At 35.4% G+C, this 18,130-nt stretch overlaps 1 long non-coding RNA gene across 1 annotated transcript in view; it reads right to left on the bottom strand.

Moving 5' to 3' along the window:
* The window catches only part of LOC143676334 (uncharacterized), a 72,719-nt gene that overhangs the window by 44,191 nt on the left and 10,398 nt on the right, over positions 1 to 18,130 (bottom strand). The window contains exon 3 of the long non-coding RNA XR_013172010.1: positions 5,174 to 5,273. This is a non-coding gene — a long non-coding RNA (uncharacterized LOC143676334). The remainder of the gene's footprint in view (positions 1 to 5,173; positions 5,274 to 18,130) is intronic.

Below are 18,130 nucleotides of genomic sequence, written 5' to 3' on the forward strand. Positions count from 1 at the left end.
GTACAACTGAGGATACTGTGAGACATAGACTGTTTATTTGGGACATTATCCACTATGCCCAATGGATGGAGGTGGCCGAAGGGTACAATGACTGAGAAGGAGAAAGGTGAACTGGGGTGTATACATAATATGGAATACTGTGCAACTACAGAAAGAAATGAACTTGTGAGGCAGGCAGCAAGGTAAGTGAACATTGAGGGCATTAGATTGTGCAAAATAAGACAGAAACACAAGAACAAATATTGTGTGGTCTCTCAGAGAAACCTACAAGAAAATCGGGCCTAGATTGTAAGCTCTTTTAGCAGCCACGTTTATTCCTTAGCTTTAAGTGTTATTTCTGTGCTATATGTGTATAACCTGGTATTTTCCTGGAACCCTGGGTACTTGTGTGACACCTAAGATTCAGAATTAAAGTTCTGCAGCACTGAAAATCAGCATTGCTATGTACAACAACTGTTAAAGAAACCAAAAAAGATCAGGCTTTATTAGAGTTTAAGAACGAAACCTATCAAGTTGGGACTAAGGTAAATTAGAATATAGGATAAAGGATGACAGTGTCTGAATGTTAGAACTTCACCTAATATAGGTGACCAAGGGAAGAGACCTTTATTTTGTCCAAAACCTAAATTTTTTGTAGCACACAATCTAACTCAACCTGTCTGGATGGTTTATTTAAATAACTGAAACAAATGCAACTAGAATGGGAACGAGGGCTTGTCGTTCTATGTAGCTTAATGTAATACAGGATATATCTTACAGTATGTTGTACAGATAATGTAAAAGTATAGGCAAAGTCTTTTATTTTTACTATTAAAATTTTCCTCCTGGGAATCCCTGATACTCTTTCAAACACTAGGGACTCCCAAGTTAATAAATCAAGTCTCTGATCTTTTTATTCCCTTTTTTTTTTTTTTTTGACATGGTCAGGCACCAGGAAACGAACCCAGGCATGGCAGGTAAGAACTTTCCACTGAGCCACCATTGCCTGCCCTAAGCCTCTGATCTTGAAGCTAGCTCTTATGAAACTTATTTCTGTAGCAAGAAGCTAAGCCTACCTATGATTCTTCCTAACAGTTACTTCCAGAGAACCTTTTTTGTTGCTCCGATGTGGCCTCCCTCTCTCTCTCTAAGCCAAACTCTGCATGTAAAATCATTACTCTTCTCTTTACATGGGACATGACTTCCAGGAATGAGCATGGCCCTGGCATTCTGTGATTGGCAATGCTTTCCTGACAAAAGGGGGAAAAGAAATATAACAAATAAGATGTCAGTAGCTAAAGGTGTCCAAATAGTGTCAAGAGGCTATTCCGGAGGCTAATCTTATACAAGCTTCAGCTAGACATTGCTAATTGCTATAGTTTGCCAATCACCATCAAATTTCATTCCTCTTAACCCTAATGAACACCCAAGGCTCTATCTGAGATCCTACAAAACTGCATGCACTAAGTTTACTTTCAAAAACCTAAGATCTTCAGATGGTTCCAAGGCCAGACAAGTCTTGAAATCAGTATGCCAGCATGTTAAAGAACATCAACCAGTTCCATCCCCCATCCTTTATTGTAGACACCACTTTTAACATGAAAAAAAAGTTATAATGGGCATATTCCAAATATCCCTCAAGATTGGGAGAAAGATCAAAGGAGAATGAGGAGTTATAACTGAGAAGTTAGGATTTAACAAATGAGTATGACTACTGCATCACTGTATATTGATACTGATATTTCTATTTAGTCTCCAATGTCTTGAAGCAACTAGAAAAAAAAACTTGAAATTGTGAAACCATAAACCATACCCAGCTTTGAAATATGTTCTGTAACTACTTGTTAAATGTACTTTGAAATTTATTGCTTTTTTCAATATATGTTATATTTCATAATAAAAATTTTAAGTAAGCTAAAGTATGTTTAGAGTGAAAATTATTGCATTAAATGCATCTTTTGAAAAGAAGGAAGATTTTAAATCATTGATTCCACCTGAAGAAACTAGAAAGAGATCATATTAAAGACAAAGCAATCAAAAGGAAGAAACGATTAAGATGTGATTAGGTATCAGTGAAATTCAAATCCAAAAATCAATAGAGAATTTAATGAAATAAAATTCTGTCTCTTTGACTTTATCAATATCATTAATAAGCTTCTAGTCAAAATGACTAAATGACTAAACTGAGAGAGATAAAGAAAGAGCTAAAAAGAGAGAGAAGCCAGTATCAAGAATGAAATGGGGATACCCTTAAAAATTTTGCAGACAATGAAAAGATAATAAGGGGATATTATGAAACAACTCTGACCATAAATTCAACAACTTAGATAAACTGGGAAAACAATCCTTGAAATTATAAAACAATAAAATTCCCTCTAGAATAAATACATAGTCCATATATTTGTATATCTATTTGTGGAGTTAAATTTGTAGTTAAAAACCTTCCGAAGTTAATATGGCTTCGCTATTGGTTTCTACCAAACATTTAAGAAAGAAATAATACCAAGTGTACACTATCTCTTGTAGAAAATAGGAGATAAGTGAGCATTCCCTGCTGATTTCATGAGATCAACAATACCATAAAATCTAAATCAGGAGAAGGCATAGGAAGGAAATAAAATTGCAGACTAATATTTATTAAGAACATCAATACAAAAATCCTCAACAAAATATTTTAACAAATGAAATCCAGCAATATATAAAGAGAATAATAAATCACAATCAAGTAGGGTATATCCTACAAATCCAAGGCAAATCCAAGATTGTAATCACAATTTAATCCAATCAATGTAATCACATTACCCATAGTTCAGCATACATTTATGATAAAAAATAAAACCATCAGCCAATGAGATATAGAAGGAAACTTCTGGCACAATCTAGCATCCATTTATAAATAATAATAATGACAATAATAACCAGCCAACTAAGAATAGAAGAGAAAGTCCTCAAACAGATAAAGGGATTCTATAAAATAGCTGCAGCTAACATCATATTTATTGAAGAAAAACCACTTTTTTCCTGAACATCTGGAACAAAGTTCCACCATTCCTACTCAATACTATCCTGGCTGTCTTTATAAATGTAATAGGCAAGGTAAATGAAGTCCATAAAGATTGCAAAGGAAGACTCAAAACTGTCTCAACTTTCAAATGGTTCATGATCATCTATGTAGAAAACCCTAAATATTCTACAAACCCTAATTATATTTTTATATAGACATTTTATAACCTATATAAATTTATTAAAATTTGTATAACATCTATATGCTAAAAACAACAAAACACAACAATGAAACAAGAAAGAAGAGCAATGAAGTGGAGACACCATGTTTAGGAATTAGAATGTTCAATATTGTTAAGATGTCAATTCTCCCCAAATTAATAGCAACAGACTACCTCCTCTAAGCTTTTTGAGGGCAGGGCCAATGTCTAATTCAACTGAATGGCCTTGTGCATACTAAGCCTTCAGCAATGTTTTTGAAAGAATTTAGGAATGCAGGAACATGATCAGTGTTAAGAAGACATTTACAGTATTAGATCACTAGTGTAGTGAAACAATCTCCTGATTACATATCTTTTTTTTCATAGATGCTTCATTTATTTTTTATATGATGGAATCATAAATGTGAGGAATGATAAGCCATGTAGGCTTGGTAATTTTCCGTACATTTTCTGATTAAAATATAATTATCTAATCAGTAGAAAGCAGCATAATGAATAAGGTATGGAACACAAATTGTAAATGAATATAGAATTCAATTAGTATTTCTAAGATTTTAGATTTTTTTCCCTAGCAATGTAGCATAATCAAGATCTATAGAGTAATAGCAGTTTTAAGTCAACCGATCTGAATTTTTTTTGTATCCGTTTCAAAACACGAAATTTCCTTTTATATTCAAGTTCTATAAGGGAGACAATGAATGAATAAACAAATGATATGGAGAGAGTAGAATGACAGGTGTATTTAAGAGAGGGTATTTTTGAGAAGACTTCCCTGAAAGTGACATTTGGAAACAGATTTATGGAAAGAAAGGGCATTCAGGAATAAAATAACAGAAAAGCGGTGGGTGAAGCAGCTGGGAACCAGATGTTGTACCATAGTGTGCTGTAGAGGCAATTAAATGCTTTGAGCACCTACAATGGTACAGGCTCTTTGAAATACATCCAAACAGTTCTAAACACCTCCACTGCTGACTTTCTGGTTTAGGCCATCATGGGCTGTTGCCTGTATTATTTCATAGCCTCCCAACTGAACTGTTTCTGCTCAAAGCCATTCAAAGACTCTCCGTATCCCTTTTCACTGGTACAGAAGACCCTACAGGAACTAATCCTTGCTTCCCCCTCCCATCATTTTCTACCACAGACCTGCCTGGACATCTGTCTTGTCCTCACAAATATGCTCTTGCCTGGGCTTTGGAAATGCTTTATGATCTCCAAATGATGATTTATCTTTTCACCTAGGAATGCATGGCTCCCTCCCATGCCACCTTCATCTTTGCTCAGATGTTATTGTGTTGTATCTGAGTCGTTTCCTGATCATGCTCTATAAAACGATCGTACTTCCCACTGCAGGCTTTCTAGTCCCTTTACCCTAATTTGTTTTCTTCAATGCAAATAATCTGACAAATTATGTTTTTCTCATATACACCTACATCTACTCAAGAAATATGTATTGAGCTTTGATTATATGTACCTACGTTAGGCACTTTGAGGAACTCATAATCAAGAGGAAATATTGACAATATTCCCCAGTTCTAGTACAGTGCCCCACACAGAGCATGAATTTAGCACTATTGTATATACGTATCTAGAGAAAAAAAGATACTTAATAAAATTCGAAGCAAAGATTAAAACAAAGAGGTCTTTTTTTCATGATGGCAATTTTTTTTCCTTTGTTTTTTAAGGAGTTACTCAGCATTACTTTTGAAAAAATAAGCAGCACAATTGAGCCCGCTCAAGGTCTGGCTTCAAGTCATATGAACTTTGTGTTGAGAGGCAGCATCGTGTAGAGGCAAGAGTGACATTCAAATTCATACTTATACTCTGGGAGGATTAACATATGCAAAGATCCAACCAAAGAGTCAGAAAGGAAATCACTGGTGTCTTTTTCCTCTGGTCAGCATATGTGCTTTTTCCTGCTCACATATATCCATAATTATATTCAAATGCAATAGTCTATTCAATATACTCACTTTTTTCCAACATGAAGAATTTTTTAATGGCCTTGTCAGTAGAGATGACAACATATTTATTTCACTGGTTTCTTGTGTGTGGAATCTGTTGTGTTCTGCCCTGTGTATAAAAATGCATCTCTGTATAAGCTCATCTCCCACATATTGGTTCATTTTCTATAGTGTGCAGCATCATTCTTTCACTCATTGTTTTGTGTTTCATCACTTATTCAAATGAAATTTTATCCAAATAATAAAGTTTTCTTTTTCTAAATGTTGCACAATGATAATTGCATTTTTACTGGAATGGACTGTATATTTTGGTATGTTAAATCTTCAAAATGATGATAGTCTATAAATTATTGCAAAGACCTAATGTTACCTTGGTCACTTCAATTCTTTATGATGATTTCAACAGATCAAAAAATTATCAAACAGAAACAGCATTAGTGTTGTTCTAGTTTGCTAGCTGCCGGAATGCAATATACCAGAAACGGAATGGCTTTTAAAAGGGGTGATTTAATGAGTTGCTAGTTTACAGTTCGAAGGCCGAGAAAATGTCCCAATTAAAACAAGTCTAAAGAAATGTCCAATCAAAGGCATCTAGGGAAAGATACCTTGGTTCAAGAAGGCCAATGAAGTTCAGGGTTTCTCTCTCAAGTGAGAAGGCACATGGTGAACACAGTCAGGGCTTCTCTCTCAGCTGGAAGGGCACAAGACGAACACAGCGTCATCTGCTAGCTTTCTCTCCTGGGTTCCGGTTTCATGAAGCTCCCCGGGAAGTGTCTTCCTTCTTCATCTCCAGAGGTCGCTGGCTGGTGGACTCTCTGCTTTGTAGTGTTGCTCTCTCTGAATCTCTCTCTCCAAAATGTTTCCTCTTTTATAGAACTTCAGAAACTAATCAAGACCCACTCAAATGGGTGGAGACATGTCATCCCCTAATCCAGTTTAACAACCATTCTTGACTAAATCACATCAACCAGGGAGATGATCTCATTACAGTTTCATATACACAGTATTGAATAAGGATTATTTTACCTTTATGAAATGGGATTTATATTAAAACATGGCTTTTCTTAGGGGGTATACTTCCTTTCAAACCAGCACAGTGTTATGGTGATTGCTTTTATATAGTTCTTATAGCATTTAACCATACTGTAGCCAAATAGTTACATTCCATTCTATCAAATGCTATCCTCTATAGTGATCTATGAGCAGTATCATTAGAGAGTATATTTCTAACACTCCTGGAAATCTCATAGAATCATAGTCTTGATAGCTCAGGTTTTTAAAAAAATATGTTGTTATTTTATCTGAAGACTGACTCATTCAGATAGTCATTTCTTGAATTCATTATCCATTCAGTCAATATTAAGAGATAATTGCTTCACAAACTATAGACTTATATGAAATAAGACTTACAAGCAGCCAGATACTTGAAACTCAAAGTTTCTCATGATAACAAATTCATCAAGGGTGTATGGATTCCTGGCAGTCAGTCTGTTCCAGAGGGAGCTGATTTAGGACCAAAGGAGGCTTATAGAGCAAATGCAACATAAGCTCCAGACAGGCCCAGAAGCCAAAAGGGGCACTAATTTCATGGGAAGGTTAGTGACATTTCACCATCAAAAATTTCAGCCACAGTGGGGGGCGGGGGGGTAGTGACTAGCTGCATCAATCACATGTATACAGGTTATTCATACATTTGGACCTTAATTTCTGGGGTGCCTAATTGTATTAGCAATGAAATTATTTCTTTATTGTAATTCCATTATTTCCAATTTTTAAGATAAAACATTCTCATTATGGAAAATTTTTTAAATACACGAAAACATATCATTGCAACTAATATATCCAAATTCCCACTATTCAGAAACAATAATGTTTAATACTTTAGACTATTTTGTTTCCTCCACAGCTACAGGGGCCTCCTTGTGATGTTCCTTCCTTAGGGCCTTTGAAGTGGAACCGGTTGTGCTGTTTAATAGGGGTGGTCAGGGCAGGTCTTGTTGGAGGGACATGTCAGAGGATAGAAAAATGATAGTGTGGTTCTCTGGAAAAGGGAAGACCAATTGCAATAGATAGTGTCTGGTGTATTCATGGAAAAATAAAGTTAGTGTGGCTGAGCTAGTGAAAACAAGGTGCAGTAATACCATATGGGGTTGAAGAAGTGGATGAGAGAATAGGTTAAGTAGGGTCTTAAAAGCCAGCATAAAGAGATTGGCTATTACTCTTAATAAAATAGGAAGTTGTTGAGAGTGATGAGCAAAGCAGTGACAGGATATTATATACTATTTGAAAAGGATCACTCATAATCAAAATAAACCCTCATAGCTGTTTTAATGTTTATTTACTCTTTGTTGTTGGTAAATTCCTTTTGCTGTTTTCCCAAATCACTATTGCAGTTTTCAGCCATTTCCTTTTGTTACTTACAGCTATTATTTAATCACAATATTTATTAACCTAAAAATATATATTGTATGCATGTATGTGTTTGCGTGTACCCCTCATTAAAATGTCTTGACTTTTTCTCCAAGACCTGCATATATTTATTAATATATTAAATTATTTAAATTTGTCAGATTTTCTTTTCTCTGTAAATTATTTTTTCCTTATATTTCTATATTGGTTATTGCTTGCATTGAGGAACTCTCGATTTTTGAATATTCATGTTCTTACCAGGCATCTTACTGAATTCTCTTAATAGTTCTAATAAATGTTCAGTTGATTTACTTTGGTTGCCAGGATGATAGTTGCGTCACCTGCAACTAATTGATACTTGCTTTATCTGCAACTAATAATATATTCTTCTCTTTTCCCATGTTAGACTCCATCTAGTCCCTTTCTTTTGATGTGCTTGGTCAGATATTAAACCACAAATATGGGAACAAAAATATTATGGGTCTTAATAGGATTTGCAATTATATTTCATCACTATAGATAATTGTTGACCGATATAAACAAATAATAACAATGAGCTATTGGGACAAGTGCTAGGAAAAAGATAGTTTAAAAAAATTCATTTATCCAAAACTACTCATAGTTTTATGAAGAAGGATTTTTTTTTATAAATAGAAATACATTTAAAAGATTTTCCAATCAATTTCTTAGCGTATTTTGAGATGAATTAACATTTGTCTCCCTTTCAAACTGTTGGTATAAAGAATTATATGAATAGATTTCTGAACATTTGGATTATCCTTATAGTTTTGGAAAACAACATACTTGGTGATATCAATTATTTTGATATTCTACCCAACTGGATATTTTTCTAATGTTATATTTAGCAATTTTGAGTCAATAAATTGCATGAGTTCATAGTTTAAGCCATAGAGTCAGAAAAATCTGCATTTATATACCAACTCCACTGTTTCTTCAGCATTATAACTTTAGGCATCTTTTTCAATCCCTTAAGCCTAGGTGTCCTTATGTGTAATAGGGAGATAATAAAATAACCTACCTTTCAGATGGTTGAGAAAATTAAATGGTATAATGCATATAAAGCATAGACTCTGTCATGCATAATGAATGGATAGTCAAATGAGATTGGTCACTGGTTTACACCATTTTTTTCTTCTGATCAAGTTTTTTTATATCAAGGCCATGAAATCTAGAAATTAACTTCTTATAACTACACTGTGGAGTATAATTTAAATGATATATACATTATTTATTCATAAAATTTTGTCATTAATCACCCCCATGAAATTGGTACAATTAATATAATTATTTGCAAATGAAAATGTTTTCCAACTTCTTCTAAGGCAATTTACATACTGTTTCTCTCAGAATAAGTTCTGAAATTTATATTTCTCATCTCCAGTAATTTTTAGTGCTTGTTACATTTATGTCTGTAGTTTCAAGCAAATTAACTGTTTAAAATCACATCCATACATGATTTTGCCTGTCACATAATTGTGAATGTTTTTGTTGTTATTGGTTTTTCCTGATGATATATCCTGTACCAAATTTACATATTAAGCATATTTAGAAGTGCATATTTTTTATTCTTTTTTATCTTATTTGCTAATATGATTTTTCCATGATTTTTTCTTCCTTAGTAATTTCCTTAGGCAGAATTTTTGCTTACCTTTGTGATTTGGGTGTGATTTGATTATTTTCAATTCATATTCTTTAAAAATAAAAAGCATTTTGTCCATGAATCTACCATGATGTACACGTATGGAAAAACATCATAACATGGGGGGTCAGCCTGCTCATTGAAATTATTTTCCAAATAGTCTTTATTTTAAATTTTGATTTTTTTTAATTCAAAGTCTCATATAGAATTTATCATTTTAATGATTATGTGACTGGATTTTTCTTTGCTGCTTGAGGTATTGTTCATAATTTCTAAACTTTTTCGTAATGATTAGAGATCATGACATGTAACTATCTTATAAAATTACATTTATAAAACGACATTCGAAAGGATGTTCATTAAATGAATCAGAAGGATATAAATAAATGTGGAAATGCTTCCATCTCTACATATCCACAGACAATCGTTTTTTGCAGGTTGTGCTCTTAAAGTAGGTACGGAGGCAAACTATGGCATGTAGAATATTTCTCAAGGATAAGTGGCGATGGGCAGGGAATGAGCAGCATGTGAAGTTGAATTGTAGTCTGCGCCTGACAACAATTAAGTCATATATGACTCCTCTTAGTTGTCCCATATCAGACCAAAATGAACAATATTGGACCATTCCCATCAGTCTTCATATAGTGACCATTTTGGGAAGAATGAGCCTTCAGAAAAGGCTGCTCTCTGCAGTTGAGTTGGACCTGAAGTCGGACACAGGTAATAGTTGTCTGCTGGCAACTACTTAAGTACTTCTTCCAAGGGTACATGGCTCAGTATGTTCCATGCCATTTTGAAATCAACTCAGAATATTTTATTAAAACATTTTACATACTTATTAATTGTGGGACATATGTATAATGTGAACTTTTCCATCTCAATCAATCCCAAGCATACCATTGAATGGGATTAATACATTCATAATATTGTGGAACCCTCATCACCTTCTGTTACTAAAACTTTCCTATCTCCCCAAGTAGAAACCCTATGCCTGCATTAACATCACCTTCTCCGCTGCCTCTGACAACTGGGACTATAATTTCTGTCTCTGAGCATTTACATATTCTCCAGTATTTTCTTTGTAGTTATGATGGAGCTTAAATTTAGCATCCTAAATCTGTAAAGATGTCCTTTGCTTTGATACCACTTTAACTTTGATAATATACAACAAATCCTGCGCCCTTCCACCTCCCCCAATCTTGTTCTCATCACAAATTTTTATACGTTATGAGTCTAAAACCATGCTCCTATCATTGCATTTTATGTATTTGCCTTTTAGATTCTTAGGAAGTAAAAAGTGGAGTTACAAAACAAAAATACAATAATACTGGCATTTGTATATTTGCTCATGTTGTTATCCTCACTGGAGATCCTTATTTCTTCATGAGGCTTTGATATACTAATCTGCGGCCCTTCCATTTCAACTTGCACAGCTTCTTTAGCATCGTTTGTAATCCTAGTCTAGTGGTGACGAACTCCCTCAGCTTTGGTTTATCTGGGATGTCTTAATCTCTCTCTCATTTTTGACAGCCAGTTTTGCCAGATATGGAATCATTGGGTGGCAATTTTTCCCCTGCTTTTAGCACTTTAAATATATTATCCCACTACTTTCTTTCCTCCATGGTTTTTGATGAGAAATTAGCACTTAATCTTATTGAGGCTTCCTTGTATATAACATATTGCTTATCTCTTGTGGCTTTCAGAGTTCTCTCTTTATTTTTGACATTCAACAGTTTTACTATACTATGCTGCTGCATGGGTTGATTGGGGTTTATTTTGTTTGGAATTCATTGAGCATTTGGGATGTGTATATTCCCCTCTTTAAGTTTGAGAAGTTTTCAGCCATTATTTCTTTGAATATTCTCTCTACTCCTTCCTCTCTTCTCCTTCTGGGACTCCCACAATGTCTATATTGGTGTTTCATAGGTTCTGTTCACTTTTCTTCTTTCTTTCTTCCTTCTGCTCCTGGATGATTTCTGTCACCTTCAAATTCTCTGCTTCTTACTTCCCCTCTGGGGATTTAATGTCTGATACCGTGGTCTTCAGCTCTATTTGGTTCCTTTACATAGCATCCATTTTTCTATTGCTATCTTCTTTGTGCTCACCTATTGCTTTTCTGATTTCCTGTAGTTTATTGCTTTTTTGTTTTGTTTTGATTGCTGTTGTTTTAGCTCTTTGAGCATAGTTAAGGCCATTTTTTTTTGTCTTTGTCTGGTGTATCCCAAGTCTGTTCCTCCTCACAAAACTTTCATAATCCTTTAATCTTCTCCTTTGCCTGGGCCATCATTTCCTGTTTGCTTGTATTTTTTGTAACTTTTTGTTGAAAACTGGACAATTTTATATTATAATGTGTTATTACTGGAATTTAGATATTTAAGGCATCTGTATCTTTAAGCTTTCATCCAGCTAGTGTTAAAAAAAGCTTTCCTTGAGTGCCAGGAGACAATTTTTAAAAAAGCAAAAAAGATGAAAGAAAAAGAAAATACCTTTCCCAGTTCCACAGATTAACTTGTGCAAGAGCTCTCCTTCAGGTCTTATCTATATGAGTTGAGAGAATCATTCCAAGCCAAAATTTAAGGGCTTCTTTGATCCTTGGGCATAAATGTGTAGCCCTAAGAATTTCCACATTTACACAGTTCCAAAGACCTCCTCTTCCCTAAGAAACAATTTTCTCATGATCCTGGGAATGGTATTATATGTCCTATGGTCAGCAATCTCTTACTCCAAGCAAAACAGTTTGACTACTCTCTCACAGCATCCTGTAGGAGAGTTCCATGGGCTGCCGTGTACATACGTGCAGGACAAGTTCTGGGATCATGAGTCCAACCCCCTGTTTGCATATAAAGGTTACTCTGCTCCTTTAAGAACAGGGACAAGGGATCTAACCTAGGAGAACAGTCCAGCTCTACACCAACCTTTGCCAGTGAGGGGAGGGAGAAGGGTCAGCCAGGTCGCCATGAGATTCCACCTTTTTTAAGTAGCTTTTTCCCTGATTTGGTATCTGCCCCTTACTACAGCCCTTCAATTATTTTCCTGGAGCTTTGATGAATATCTTTCTCCCAGTTCTTGGAGGTTGCTCAAAGCTTCTTGGGAGTCGAAGCCCTGAAACATCTCACTCAGTATCTTCACCAGACAGGGCTCCCATTTTACATACCTTTTAATTTTTCATCTTAATTTTCACTTAAACAATGTTTTGATTATAAATGTACATGTAAGAAAGTTAGTACCAATTTGCTCTTCTAATCCTTAATCCATTTATTCTAAGTTTTCATTTTTTTTAAGTTACCTCTAAGAAATGTTTTTCTTTATTTACGAAGTTGTCAGTTTATAGAACAATCATGCATAAAATACAGGATTCCCATATACCACCTGTTATTAACATCTTGTGTTGGTGTGGAATATTTTTGTTACAATTGATTAAAGCATATTTTTTTAATTGTACTATTGACTACAGTCCATGGTTTGACTTAGGGTTAGCTGTTTATATAGTGCAGTACCATGAATTTTTAAAAATATTTTTATTCTGTTACCCTATATACAGGCTAACATGGAATGGAAATGTGACACTAAGACTTGAAAGGTGCAGGGTTCCTATTTGGAATGATAGAAATGTTTTGGTAATGTATGGTGGTGTGGATAGCGCAACATTGTGGACATAATTAACAGCACTAAAATATATATCTGAATGTGGTAAAAAAGGGGAACTTAGTTTGTATATATGATAACTAAGTTTCTTTAATTAACGGAATATGAGATTTTCTCATATTTCAATCAATCCTCATTAATTTATCTATGAATTGATGACAATAAATTAACAAATAATTTTTTGGGGAAAGACATGGAGTTTATTTATCTTCTGGGTAATTGCTCAGTTAAATAGTTCCATAATATTCATGAAACAATAACAACTCAAACTTTTTTTAATGTCTTCTAGCATTTTATGTTGCATAGACACCTTTATTTCTCCTAAAACACATCAAACTTTTAGTTTCTTTTGAACTAAAAAAAGGACTCAAAACGTGTTTAAAATATGGTCAATTATCTTTTCCTGAGCTATGATGACAATAGAAATCAGAGAAGGATCATGATCAGATTTACATGCTACAATCATACTGCCTTTTAATTTGGAGATTGTATTATGGGAGGGGTAATGAGTAGATTCAAGAAAAAATTAAAAATGACTACCAGGTTTATGAAAGTGATTTTAATAGATGTAGGTAACTTAGGAGAAATATGAAGGCCATGAGGAGATCAATTTTAGTCATTCTGAGTTTGGGAAGCTATAAAACATCATAATTGAGATATATAAAAAGCTTTTAAGTTTAGAATTCAAGGAATTGGTTTGTAAATGAAAATACTGGCAGTCATTTATTAATTTCAAAACATATGAACTCTCCTAGAGATCAAATGATACAAGAAGAAAAGGGACTTCATATAGAGGCTTAAACTGTATCAGTGTCAACATAAAAGGAAAATATAGAGGAAAAAGAGATGCCATCAAAGGAAATCAAGAAGGAATTGTCAAAGATGCTGGAAGTCCAAGAGAATATTCTGATATAGAATGCAAAGGAGGTGTTCTGGTTTGCTAGCTGCTGGGATGCAACATACCAGAAATGGAATGGCTCTTAAAAAGGGAAATTTAATAAGCTGTTCACAGTTCTAAGGCCAAGAAAATGTCCCAATTGAAACAAACCTATAGAAATATCCAATCTAAGGCATCTAGGTAAAGATAACTTAGTTCAAGAAGGTCAATGACATTCAGCGTTTCTCTCTCAGCTGGAAGGGCACATGGCAAACAGGGCGGCATCTGCTGGCTTTCTCTCTAGACCTCTCATTTCATGAAGCTCTCTGGGAGGCATTTTCCTTCTTCATCAACAAAAGTGGCTGGCTGGTGGACTTTCTGCTTTGTGTTTCTGTAGCATTCTACTGTGGCATTCTCATCATTCTCAATAGGCATTCTCTTTTAAAAATATCTCCTCTCTTAAAGGACCCCAGTAATCAAGACTCACATGGAATGGGTGGAGACATGTCTCCTTCTAATCATGGTTAATACCCACAATTCATTAAGTCATGTCAACTTAGAGATAATTTAATCAAGTTTCCCACCTATAGTACTGAATAGAGATTAGAAGAAACCATTGCTCCCACAAGACTGATTAGGATTAAAACATAGCTTTTCTAGGGTACATAAATCCTTTCAAACCAGCACATTCCACCCTCTGGACCCTAAAAAAGACATGTTTTCCCCATATACAAAATACATTCATTCCATCACAAGATCAGAAAACTTTAAAGCATTTCAGAAACAATGAAATGCAACACAAAGTTAAAATCAGTACAAAATCTCATCGAAGTCAGCTACAGGCATGGACAATCCTAAGGCAAAATTTTCCAGCTCTGGACCTGTGAAGCTCAAAATATGTTATTTGCTGCCAACATACAAAGGAGGAACAATCATAGGATACATATATCCATTTCCATAGGGAGAAAATGGAAGGAACACAAGGGTCACCAGACCCAAGCAGCTCAGAAAACCTGCAGGAAAAACCCCATTAGATTTCAAAGTCTGAGAGTCATTTATTTTTGGGTCTTTTGAAAGCTGCAGCCCCAGCCTTTCTAAGGGCCTACGCAGTGGCTCGACTCTCTCCAAAAGCAACCTTGAGGGACATTGGGGAGACCACCTTTTTCTCGACTCCATCCTCTCCAAACATTGGGGCTGCACCTGGATTCTTTACCATCTCCAGGGCATACATTCAACCCTTCCATGTGGTGGCAGCCAGGCTCTCCCCAGACCCAAGGAATGTGTTCCACCCTCTCTAAGGCCTGAGGTGCACAACTCTTCCACTGCAACAAAGTGGAAGGCCCAGCCTCTGCCTCCGGGGCAAACTCACCCTCTCCTTGTACTTGGGTGGATCCACTCTCCTGGCCCAAGGTTTTTTTGACTTCAGACCCCAGCCTCCATGGGTTTTGCTTCTGAAGTTTTCCTCCAGTGTGCCCCTTCTTTGTTCTTCTCAGTCCTGACTGGCAGTGGTCTTCTTTATACAGATCGCTTTCTATGCAGTAGCCTTGGATCATGCCCATCAGCATAAGGAGTTTCCACTAATCCTTCCTGGAAAACTCCATGTCCAATCCTGGCGTTTTCTGAAATGGCTGACTGGTTCCACGTTTAGCCAAATCCTCACACAGGGCACCATTCTCTGAGATCTCCCTTCCTGGAAGCCCAGAATTTTCCAGAACATCAATTTCTGGTTTATTTGTATCCAAGAGGTCAGTTTTCAGCTTATCTCTCTCCTGTCACATTTCACCATAAGCTGTGAGAAGAAACAAGGCTGCACGTTCCACATTTAATTTGGAAATCTCTTCTGTTAAATATCCAAGTTCATGGTTTTTAAAATCTGCCTTCCAGCCAAAGCCACTAGTCAATTTTGAAAGATTACCTGCCATTTTAAAACAAGGCTCACCTTTCTTCCAGTCTGAATAACATGTGCCTCATTTCTTTCTAAGGCCTTATCAGAAGTGTCTTCAGAGTCCATGTTTCTATGAACAGTCTCTTCAAAGCATTCTAGGCCTTCTCTATCAAGCTCTTCACAAGTCTACCAGAATATTCTCCTTATCCATTTAAAAAGCCATTCCAACATGTTTGGTATTTGCCAACAGCAGAAGTACCTCACTCTTCAGTACCAAAATCTGTTCTAGTTTACTAGCTGCCAGAATGTAATATACAAGAAACAGAAAGGCTTTTAAAAAGGGGAATTTAGTAAGTTGTTAGTTTACAGTTCTAAGGCCAAGGAAATGTCCCAATTAAAGCAGGTCTATAATAATGTCAAAGTTAAGGCACCAAGAGGTTACTTTCACTCAAGAAAGGCCAATGAAGTTCAGGGTTTCTCTGTCAGCTGCAATAGCATGTGGCAAAGTCTCTCGGCTTTCTCTCCTGGCTTTTTGCTTCATGGAACTCCCAGGAAGGTGTTTTCTTTCTTTATCTCCAAAAGTTGCTGGCTGGTGGAATCTGCTCCATGATTCTGCATAATTCTGATGCAGCTTTTTCATGGCTCTAAAAAAGGGAATCTCTCCAAAATATTCTCTTTTTTAAAGGATTAATGGGTGGAGTCACAACTCCATGGAAGCTATCTAATCAAAAGTTACCACCCACAATTAGGTGGGTTACATCTCCAAAGGAACAATCAGCATGCTCCCAGCCAGCAGTATTGAATAAGGATTAAAGGACATGTTTTTTCTGGGGTCCACCACATATTCAAACCAGCACAGGAGGAGAGTATTTACAAAAGAATGTTTTCCAGAGAATCAAATGCTGCTCAGAAAATCAGGAAGATGAGACATGAAGTGTATCTTTAGAATTTATTGATATGGAGATCATTGATAACATTGGCAAGAACAGTTTTAGTGGTAGTAATAAACAAAAGATTACAAAAAGTGAGAGATGTTGTTTATGTTTCAAGGAGGAGGTAAATCGGATTTTTACCTAACAGGATATAAGGTAGAGGAGAGGGTTTTATTACTTAATTTATTTATGCAGGAGTCACTGAACATGTTTAAAGCCTGATCAGGAAAAGTCAATAGGTAGAGAAAGAAATGTAACCAATTGAGAAAACCAAGAAATAGAAAATGCACTAAGTTCCAAAAAAGACAGAAGGAGACATGGTCTAGAATAGAGTTGTAGGGATTGACTTTAGATGGGAGCTTGGGTTTCTCCCTGTTTATAACAGGAGTTAGGGAAGATAACATGGATACATTTAAAAAGATAATGTATAAAAATTAAGACAAGATGTTGAAGAAACCCCAATTAATGTCTTCAATTATCTCTGTAAAGTTAAGAAGAAGGGTTCTGGCTTGAGAGTGTCTTAAGTAATAAAAAATAGTATTTAAAGGAGAATAGAGAATTTTGAAATTTTCATTGTAGAGGATGGATGAATGAGCTTACAAGAGAAACAAACTGAGTTTGGGGACAGAATTGTGGCCTTTGGTCAGACTAGAGAATAGGAAATTTTAGTGTCATCAAACTGCCCATTTATATAATTTATCCAGTTGTTTAAGAAATACAAGAGACTAATAAACAACTTCACACATGCTTTTGCAAAGTTAATAACACTATGGGATATGAATGTTTAAGAAATCTTCAGGAGAAATGTTGAAGGGTTGTGCATTGGTATTTAAATGACTAGTGAGACAAAGAGAGTAAAATTTAGATTGCTGTATATAAAGAAAGGAGGTAAGATTACTGTTGCAATTGAATTTATAAACTAAAACATTAGAGATTGAGGTCTCAGATTGACATATCTGAAACTGTGATTTTTGATATGAAGAAGTGATAAATTATAACTTCAGAGTGTGGTTGTGGTAGTACTGGCAGGAAGATTAAATGTGGAGAGAAATAAGTTGAGCTAATGTAGTAGGTTCAGAACGAATTATAGCTATTATTATTATATTTACTGCTAAATTTTGTTATTATTTAGAACTTGGAGTGGTGAGTGGATTTACCTTACTAACAGTTAGCAAAGCCTAACAATGGAGAGGAGAGTTATGGGCTGGATTTAGTTCTTAAAGAATAAAAGAGGGAAAAGTAAAAGGAATAGATAGATATCAATGAAGAAAAGAATAAAGAGTAGTATAGCCATTGGAAAGTACGCCCAAAGAGTATATGTTTTTACAAGAGACCACCAGAGGAATGGTCTGGAAAAATGCGGAGTTTCTAAGCAAAGTTGTTTGGGGCCAAGAATGCCCCCAAATAGTCACATACTGGTCATATTAACTGGCAATAGTACCTTCACCAGGCTAAGCCCATCATTGGCTAGAAGAAATCTAGAAGAAGCATAGCCTTGGCTAAAAGTACATTCAAAGGGCTGACAGCTGGTCTCAGTCAAAAATGTTCTCATAGGATC

Source organism: Tamandua tetradactyla, chromosome 3 (genome assembly GCF_023851605.1).
Source record: "Tamandua tetradactyla isolate mTamTet1 chromosome 3, mTamTet1.pri, whole genome shotgun sequence".
Taxonomy (NCBI): domain Eukaryota; kingdom Metazoa; phylum Chordata; class Mammalia; order Pilosa; family Myrmecophagidae; genus Tamandua; species Tamandua tetradactyla.